General features: G+C 50.6%; 1 long non-coding RNA gene across 2 annotated transcripts; it reads left to right on the top strand.

Moving 5' to 3' along the window:
* Positions 1-976: 976 nt before the first annotated feature.
* On the top strand, positions 977-5,540 carry LOC141026567 (uncharacterized). 2 transcript variants are annotated; one of them, XR_012188852.1, is made up of 3 exons: positions 977-1,611; positions 3,977-4,065; positions 5,284-5,540. It is a non-coding gene; the product is annotated as an uncharacterized lncRNA (long non-coding RNA). The 2 variants fall into 2 exon arrangements; XR_012188851.1 differs by having other exon boundaries at positions 977-4,065.
* The last annotated feature ends 2,636 nt before the right edge of the window (positions 5,541-8,176 follow it).

Raw genomic sequence — 8,176 nt, 5'->3', positions numbered from 1 at the left:
GTGAAGACGTACGACTACATCAACCGCGTTGTGATAACGCTTCCGCTGTCGGTCTACGAGGGTACGTGGACAATACTCTACCCTCTCGTTGCTATGCATCACCATGATCTTGCGTGTGCGTAGGAATTTTTTTGAAATTACTACGTTACCCAACACTTATTCCATTTCTATCTTCTTCTAACCGGAGTGGTTTCAGAGTCCATCTTATTCCTTGAGATTTTGATTGTCATCTTAATCATCGTTCCTCTTTATACTGAGTGCTCTCGTTCATCCTCCCTCTTGCGGTCTTGTTCAGCTCATCCTCTTTTCTTCCGTCTCGTTCCTGAGATCTCGGGATGAGATCTTCTGTTAGTGGAGGAGAGTTGTAACGCCCTGAGAACGATGAGCCAGATGTCTTCCAGTTATTCACCGTTCTTGCCATGTCATCCGCTTGCGTGTTGCATTTTTCCATGTCATCATCTGCATTTCATCTGCATGTTTTCAAAACTTGCATTCGTTCGGGTCTCCCAGTTCTCTTCCTTGTCCATTCTGAGCCCAGACACACTCGTATGCGCCCGCGGCACATCCGAATATTATTTTATAAGTGGCATAAAAATGTTCTCAAAATGGGATGAAAGTTGGCGTGCGGTGTTGTTGTGTTGTAGGTAGGCCGCCTGCCAAATTTCGTCGCATTCAGAGTCCGTTTGATGCCCCAACGGATAACTATAGCGGCACTATACCCGGTCTATTCGTCGGACGTTTCGGTCTCCGAAACAGTCGCCGGGCTGCACTCTTCTTCTCTCCTCTCAGCCCAACCCTTCTACACAGCCCACAACCAGCCCACCAAAACCTCCCCTCCAACCCGAACCGTCGGATTGTGATCGGAGGGTCCAGAAACCCCGAAATCCCTCCAAACCCTAATCCCTAGCTACCCCTGCTATAAATAGACACCTTCCCCTTCCAAATCAGGCAGCCTACCGCCCTCCACCTACCTCTAGCCTCTCCCTCAGATCAGCCACCGCCACCTCGAAATCCACGCCCAGCCGCTCCTCCGCCACCACTTAGCGCCTCCCCACAGGCTAGCCCCGCCGCCAGCCGCCGCTCCACTCACCTAGCGCGCGCCACATGCCCCCTCCAGTGCCCCCATCCGCCGTGGCCCGCACAGGCCCGCGTTGCGCCCGCCTGAGCCCATCTGGGCCTGAGCCGCCCGCGCCTCACGCCCCGCAGCGCTCGCCTCCCGCTCACACCGCTCCCCGCCCTGGGTGCCCCGCGCCGCCGGAGCCCCATTGGCCTCGTCGGAGCACGTAGTCCGACCGCATCCCCGCCGCCCCGCCTTCGACCTCGCCGGGCGCCGCCGCCTTCCGTCGCCTCGCCCTCGACCCTACAGCCACCACCCTGCAAGCCTCGCCGGCCCCGGGAACCGGTGGATCCGGTACCCTCGCGGCCAGATCTGGCCGGCCGCGGCGACCCGCCGACCCTCGTCCTCTACGGCGCACGGCCACCCCGCCATGGCGTCGGCCTCCTCTGCCAACCGCCGCCGGGATGGCCCCTTCCTGGTTCCTCCTTATCCGTTGAACCAAACGCTACCCCAGATCCCCTTCATCCCGCACCGCGTCATCCACTTTCCCCGAGGTTGAAATTTTTCTGCCAAGTCCCCAGATCTGCTATATTATGTGTGCATCTTTGTCATGCCATAACTTTGTGCATGTGGCTTTGATTTATGTGTATATTATTTCAAAATGTTCATCTTTAAAAGGTCTACATGATGGTGTAGTTTTCATGCATGTTACTGTCCTTATTGATGCCTTAATCCGCGTTGCAAAAGTGCTAAATGTTATAACCTGCTGAAGATTGTTGTCACTTGCCTATTTGTCTTTTTCATAGCATTTTGTGTGATCTTCTTTTGAGCATCATGCCAGCATGTTTTAGGAGAATAATCATGCCATCTTCTCTGTGGTGCAATCCATGTATTTTTATATTCCCTGTGGTGACTAGCACAAGCTTGCAAAGTGGGGTACTTGCTGTTGCTGATTTCAGTGACTTGGCGATTTCTGCTAAGTCTGCATCTGTCATATTATGTTGCCATGTTAACTTGTTGCTACTAGTGAATCCATGCATATTTTGTAGATTTTCATTCTGCAGGTTTTGTTTTACATGTTATGCTCTATCCATCCATTGCCTTTTTTGTAATTATAGCCTAATGTAGCTTGTTGTTACCATGCTCACAAATTGCTAAATAATGTTGCTGTCAGCCTGTTAATAGTAAGTTCTTTTTTGCCGTGCGAATAGCTAGTGTTGTATGCATCCTATGACCATTTTGTTGACATGAAAGTTGCACAAACATGGCTTCTTAGGGCATGTACATTAGTTTAGATAACCCCGTATGTAGCAATCATGTGTAGACAGCAGAACAGACTCCCTGTACAACAGACAACCCATTTTCCGTCTGTAACTCCCACAAAAAGAGGAACAAAAAAATAAATCTTGTGTATAATCATGGAACATGGGAATGACGGTTCGGCAGGGCAGATAGGAAATTAGCGACGCCTACACGTACAACGACAACAGGCTATCCGTAAGGAGCGAATTTTGTGAGCTATCGACCGTCTGTCGATTTACAGACACCCTTATTCTCTTTCTTTCAACTCTCTCCTCCACTTAGAAGAAAATCCTGCATGGCATGCGTTCCAGATGGTTGACTAGATGCCGTTGTACATGCCCTTACTGGTGGTTGTATTTGCATGCCATGATATGTTGTGTGTTAAGCTTAACAAACTTGCAAACATGCCTACTTAATGTTGTTTCTGCTATGTCCAGTAAATTTCACTAAGTCTGGGAATCTGCTATTATTTGTAATATTGCCATGATGTTTTAAACATGTTCTGGTGGTATTTGGCAGTAGCTCAGTTATCATGTTTTGTAGTGCTTGACATGTATATGTTCGAAATGCCCTTTTACGCCATAAATTTTTCATGTATCATATAATTCTATTGTCTCAATGTATGCATCATGAATCTGGTTTCAGCCTTACTATGTTTCACAAAGTCTGGGAATCTGTTATAACTTGCATTCTTGTCTTGATGAATGCCTTTGATCTAGAGGTTACATGGAAATGCTTAGTAATCATGTTTTGCCATGTTTAACATTTAATTTAATGCCATGCTTTTGTTTGCCATGATGTTGCAATGTAGCATGCTTGTTTCATGCTTCCGACATGTCAACATGTTATTCCTGCTCACATGTATGCCCTGTTTTTCACTAAGTCATAATTTGTGTTATAAAGTTGCCTTTTTTCTTTGTCATGTTGGATTAATATTGCTGCCTATGAACCTGAACCTTGATGATAATTAAAGCATGTGAGCTGTTCTTCAAGTGCACATCATGCTTGTGCCTATCTTGTTCTTGTATCATGTTGTTATGTTGCGTGTAAGATGCCTAGTTGCTGTTTGGGATAGTTTGTGTTTGAAACTTGTTTCGGGTGTATGTGTTGAGCCGTTGCTCCGTTTTGATCATGTCCTATATGAAACTTGCTTGGTTTTGCATGTAGTTTCATCATGCCATGTTGCATCCATGTTTTGGAGTGTTTGTCATTGTGTTTTGCTTGCCATTGCATCAATGCCATGTTTAACTTGTGATGCTCATATCTTCTAGGTCGTAGCTCCGAATTAAATGAACTTTACTTGTAACTTGACTAGAAAAACGTGTAGATCATCATGGTGCATCTTAACTTACTGTTTAACAACTTTAACTTAATGGTTTATTCAGATCAGTACCAATTTCGAAATTTGCATATGGGGTCTTTCCGGAATTGTTATATGATGATTCCGGCCTGATTTAAACTTGCTTCATGTGTTGCTCTTGTATGCATCACCTCTTGCCATGAGTACCATAATATAGCTTTGTAATGCATCATACTTGGTTGAGCACCTTGGCTTGTTTATGTGTTGTGTGTTTACCATGTTGTTTGCTTCTTTCCGGGTGTGCTTCTTCTCGATAGTTCCTATTTCGTTGCGATCGTGAGGATTCGTTCGACTACGCCCGTTCGTCTTCTTCATGGATTCGATCTTCTTCCTAGCGGGATTTCAGGCAAGATGACCGTCACCTTGGATCTCACTACTATCTTCGCTTTGCTAGTTATCTTGATGCTATCGCTATGTCGTGCTACCTACCACTTGTTTATTAAGCCTCCCAAATTGCCTTGCTAGCCTCTAACCTTTTTCACCGTCCTAGAAAACCGTTGTTTGGCCATGTTAACGCTCTACGCAGCCCCTCTTATAGTGTTGCTAGTTGCAGGTGCAATTGCAGGTTGTTCCATCTTGGGACATGTATATCATGGATATCTTGGCATATCACAATATCTCTTATTTAATTAATGCATCTATATACTTGGTAAAGGGTGGAAGGCTCGGCCTTTTGCGTGGTGTTTTGTTCCACTCTTGTCGCCCTAGTTTCCATCATACCGATGTTATGTTCCTTGATTTTGCGTCCCTAACACGATCAGGGTTTATGGGCCCCTCTTGACAATTCGCTTTGAATAAAACTCTTGCAGCAAGGCCCAACATTGGTTTTACCATTTGCCTAATAACAACTAACACTTGCATAGGGACCGACTAGCACCCGAGGACTCTTAATCAACAACTCGGGCCAGTGCTCCTCATGAGTGTTGATCCAAACTCGGCAGCCTGCGGGGCCACCACGGGGAAACTCGAGGATAGGTTTTACTCGTAGCTTGTCCCATCCGATCGTGGCCTGAGACAAGATACGCGCGGCTACTATCAGTGTGTCGGCATGTCGGGAGGACTTGCTGGTTTTGTTTTACCATTGTCGAAATGTCTTGTGCACCGGGATCCCGAGTTTGATCGGATGTCCCGCGATGGAGAATTGTCTCCGCAGATTGTGAGCTTGTCATGGGCTAAGTTGGGACACCCCTGCAGGGTTTAAACTTTTGAGAACCGTGCCCGCATTTATGTGGCAGATGAGAATTTGTTAATATCTGATTGTAGTGGACTCGAACTAAACTCAACTAAAATACACCAACCGCGTGCGTAACCGTGATCGTCTCTTTTCGAGTATGGTCGAGAAGAGAACACGGTGGGGTTATGTTTGAACGTAAGTAGTTTAGGATCACTTCTTGATCATCACTAGTTTGCGACCGTTTGTGTAGTTTCTCATCTTACTCTTGTATTCGTAAGTTAGCCACCATACAATGCTTTGTCGCTTGCTGCAACCTCACCATTTATCCATTCCATATCGTGGTAATGGGATTGCTGAGTTCTCGTGGCTCACAGATTACTACAACAACAGTTGCAGGTACAGGTAATGCCATGATCATGACGTGAGAGCGATGTTTACTTGTTTTGGAGTTCTTCTTCTACTTCTTCTTCGAACAGGGGATAGGTTCCGGGTCAGCAGCCTGGGCTAGCAGGATGGATGTCGTTTGAGTTTTTGTTTGTGTTTCACCCGTAGTCGGATGTTGTTCTCATGTATGATGTTTGATGTATTCATGTGGCATTGTCTGTCTTTGTATGTATCCCCAACTATTATGTAATGGTACGATGTAATGATATGCACCTTGCAAAGCGTCTTCAATATGCGGCTCTATCCTTGGTGGGACCTTTGAGTTCCTCTCAGATAGGATCGCATATTGGGCGTGACACGTTGGCCCCAACGTCGACCCGGCGGCACTAGTAGAAATCCACGTCAAGCTCCTCGATAGTTCCACCAAGATGGCGGCCATGAAGCGCCACGCTGAGGCTAACCAGCGCGAGATTGACCGCATAGCAGGCGGCACGCCGGCTGTAGGCTAGCCCAGCCGAGCTGGCACCATCCGGCAACGCGGTGTGGCAATCGCTAATGTGCTGGGAGTTAGATGTCTGATTTATGACACCCCAGTGCAGAACCTGCGTGCCGCCCAGGCGGCGGTTGAACAACTCAAGACCCTGGAGGGCGACGAGCGGCACAGCCAGCTTGAGCGTCTCCAGGAGCTCCTCCATGCTGCGAACACGCAGCAAGACGCGTGCAACCGCGTGGTGGCGTCCGGCCAGCAGGCCGACCTCCCGGAAGGAAACCTTCCACTCCGCCGCGAGAATGGAGCGACCTCCGTGTCCCCTAGTGGCGGCGCCTACGGCCAGGAATCCGGAGCCGATGGCTAGCCGTAGCCGACACTCTCACGAGACGGTTGTGGACAGCCGGCATATTCCTTCGAGCGGAGGGCCAGCACCATCAGGATGAACGTCCGCCTCTCCCCCGCAGGGAGTGGCCGGCTTCTCCGGCGCCGGTTGACCACCCGACTTTGGGGGGGCGGCTAGGCCCCCGTAAAGCAGTCGGCGAGAATGACGCTCGTCGCTGGATCGACTAGTTGGCTCGGTCCCTGGCAATGGAGGATGAGGATATAGTCGGCCCAGCCTGCTTCTGCCCTCGCGTCAGCGACGAGCCCTTCCCCAAAGGGTTCTCGCTTCGTCGTGACACTCCCAAGTACAATGGCACCATGAAGCCGGAAGATTGGTTGACCGACTATGCCACATCAGTCAGCATATCAAACGGCAACAAGCGCGTTGCCGTGAGGTATGTCCCGCTCATCTTGCTTGGCATGGTCCGGACATGGCTGAACAGCCTCAAGGCCAACAGCATCAACAGTTGGCTGGACTTCAGCGAAGTCTTTGTGCGCAACTTCAACATCACCTACAAGTGGCCCCCCAAGCCTCGCCAGCTCTCCATGTCCGTTCAGGGCCCGAACGAGTCCACTCATGACTACCTGATGCGCTGGGCCGAGTTGTGTAACTCCTGCGAGGGGGTGCACGAGGTGCAGGACATCGAGTACTTCACCTACGGTTGCAGAGAGGGCACCCTGCTCAAACACAAGCTTCTGTGCGACGAGCCGGCTACCTTGGACGAGCTCCTGGTTGTGGCGGACAAGTACGCCATGGCCAACTCTTCCATGAAGATGGAGGTCTGGATCGATGTGTCTGGGAAGGTGATCCCGCCGGCTTCTCCGGCGCCGGCTGGTGACTCCAACCGACGTCAGCAGCCGAACGACAACAAGCGCAACGCCCAGCAGCTGGCTTGCAACAGCCGGCAGGTGGTGACCGTCGAGGACCAACAGCCGGCAGGTCAACCCGGCCCCAAGAATCCGCGGGGCAGCAAGGGTGCCTGGCAGCCGGCTTTCTCCTTTGAGCAGGCCCTCGACGCTCCTTGCAAGTTCCACAGCGGTGTGAAGCCGTCCAACCATACAACCATGCAGTGCAGCTGGCTCACCCGAATCACTAAGGGTGAGGGCTTGCTGCCTCCTCCAGTCGGCACGGCGACTCCGGCTCCTCAGCAGCCGGCCCGCCCTATGGGCATGCTCCAAGATGAAGTCCCCAACGAGAACGCCACCTACGTCATCTTCACAAGTGAAGCCGACGACAAGCACAGTCGGCGTCAGCAGCATCACGAGGTGAATGCTGTTATTCCGGAGGTCCCCCAATTCTTGCACTGGGCTGAGAGGCCCATCGCCTCGAGCGAAGATCACCATCCGGCCGTAATGCCTTCGTTGGGTGCTTATGCCATGGTGCTAGACCCCACCTTCTCAACCGAGAGGCGAACGTGCCGCTTCTCCCGAGTCCTGTTAGACGGCGGCAGCAGCATCGACATCCTCTACCGCGGTACGATGGAAATGCTAGGCATCAAGGAGAAGCAACTCTAGCCCAGTTGGACCGTGTTTCATGGCATCGTCCCTGGGCTTTCCTGCTCCCCAATCAGCAAGATCAAGATCGATGTCCTGTTCGGCTACAAGACAAACTTTTGCTGTGAACCTATCTGGTTCGAGGTGGTCGACTTGGACAGCCCCTACCACGCGCTCTTGGGCCGGCCAGCGATAGCCAAATTCATGATGGTTCCGCACTATGCGTACCTGAAGTAGAAGATGCTGGGTCCCAAGGGCATCATCAGCATTGCCAGCAACTATAAGAAGTCACTCGAGTGCACGGCAGCAGGCTCCTGGTTGGCCAAGTCCCTCATCATCGCTGAAGAGAAGAGCCTCCTTGACCGGGCTATGGCCATGGCCAGCGAGTAGCCAGCCATGCTGACTAACCCCAAGATAGCGGAAGGCGAGGGCTCCTTCTAGCTGGCTAAGGAAACCAAGAAGATCGTCTTGGACACGGCGCACCCGGAGCAGTACGCTGTCATGGGGTCCAACCTCGATAGCAAATAGGAAAGC

The sequence above is a fragment of the Aegilops tauschii genome, chromosome 7 (assembly GCF_002575655.3).
Source record: "Aegilops tauschii subsp. strangulata cultivar AL8/78 chromosome 7, Aet v6.0, whole genome shotgun sequence".
NCBI lineage: Eukaryota > Viridiplantae > Streptophyta > Magnoliopsida > Poales > Poaceae > Aegilops > Aegilops tauschii.
The sequence above is the reverse complement of the archived record's forward strand: the minus strand, read 5'-3'. Positions and strand labels throughout refer to the sequence as shown.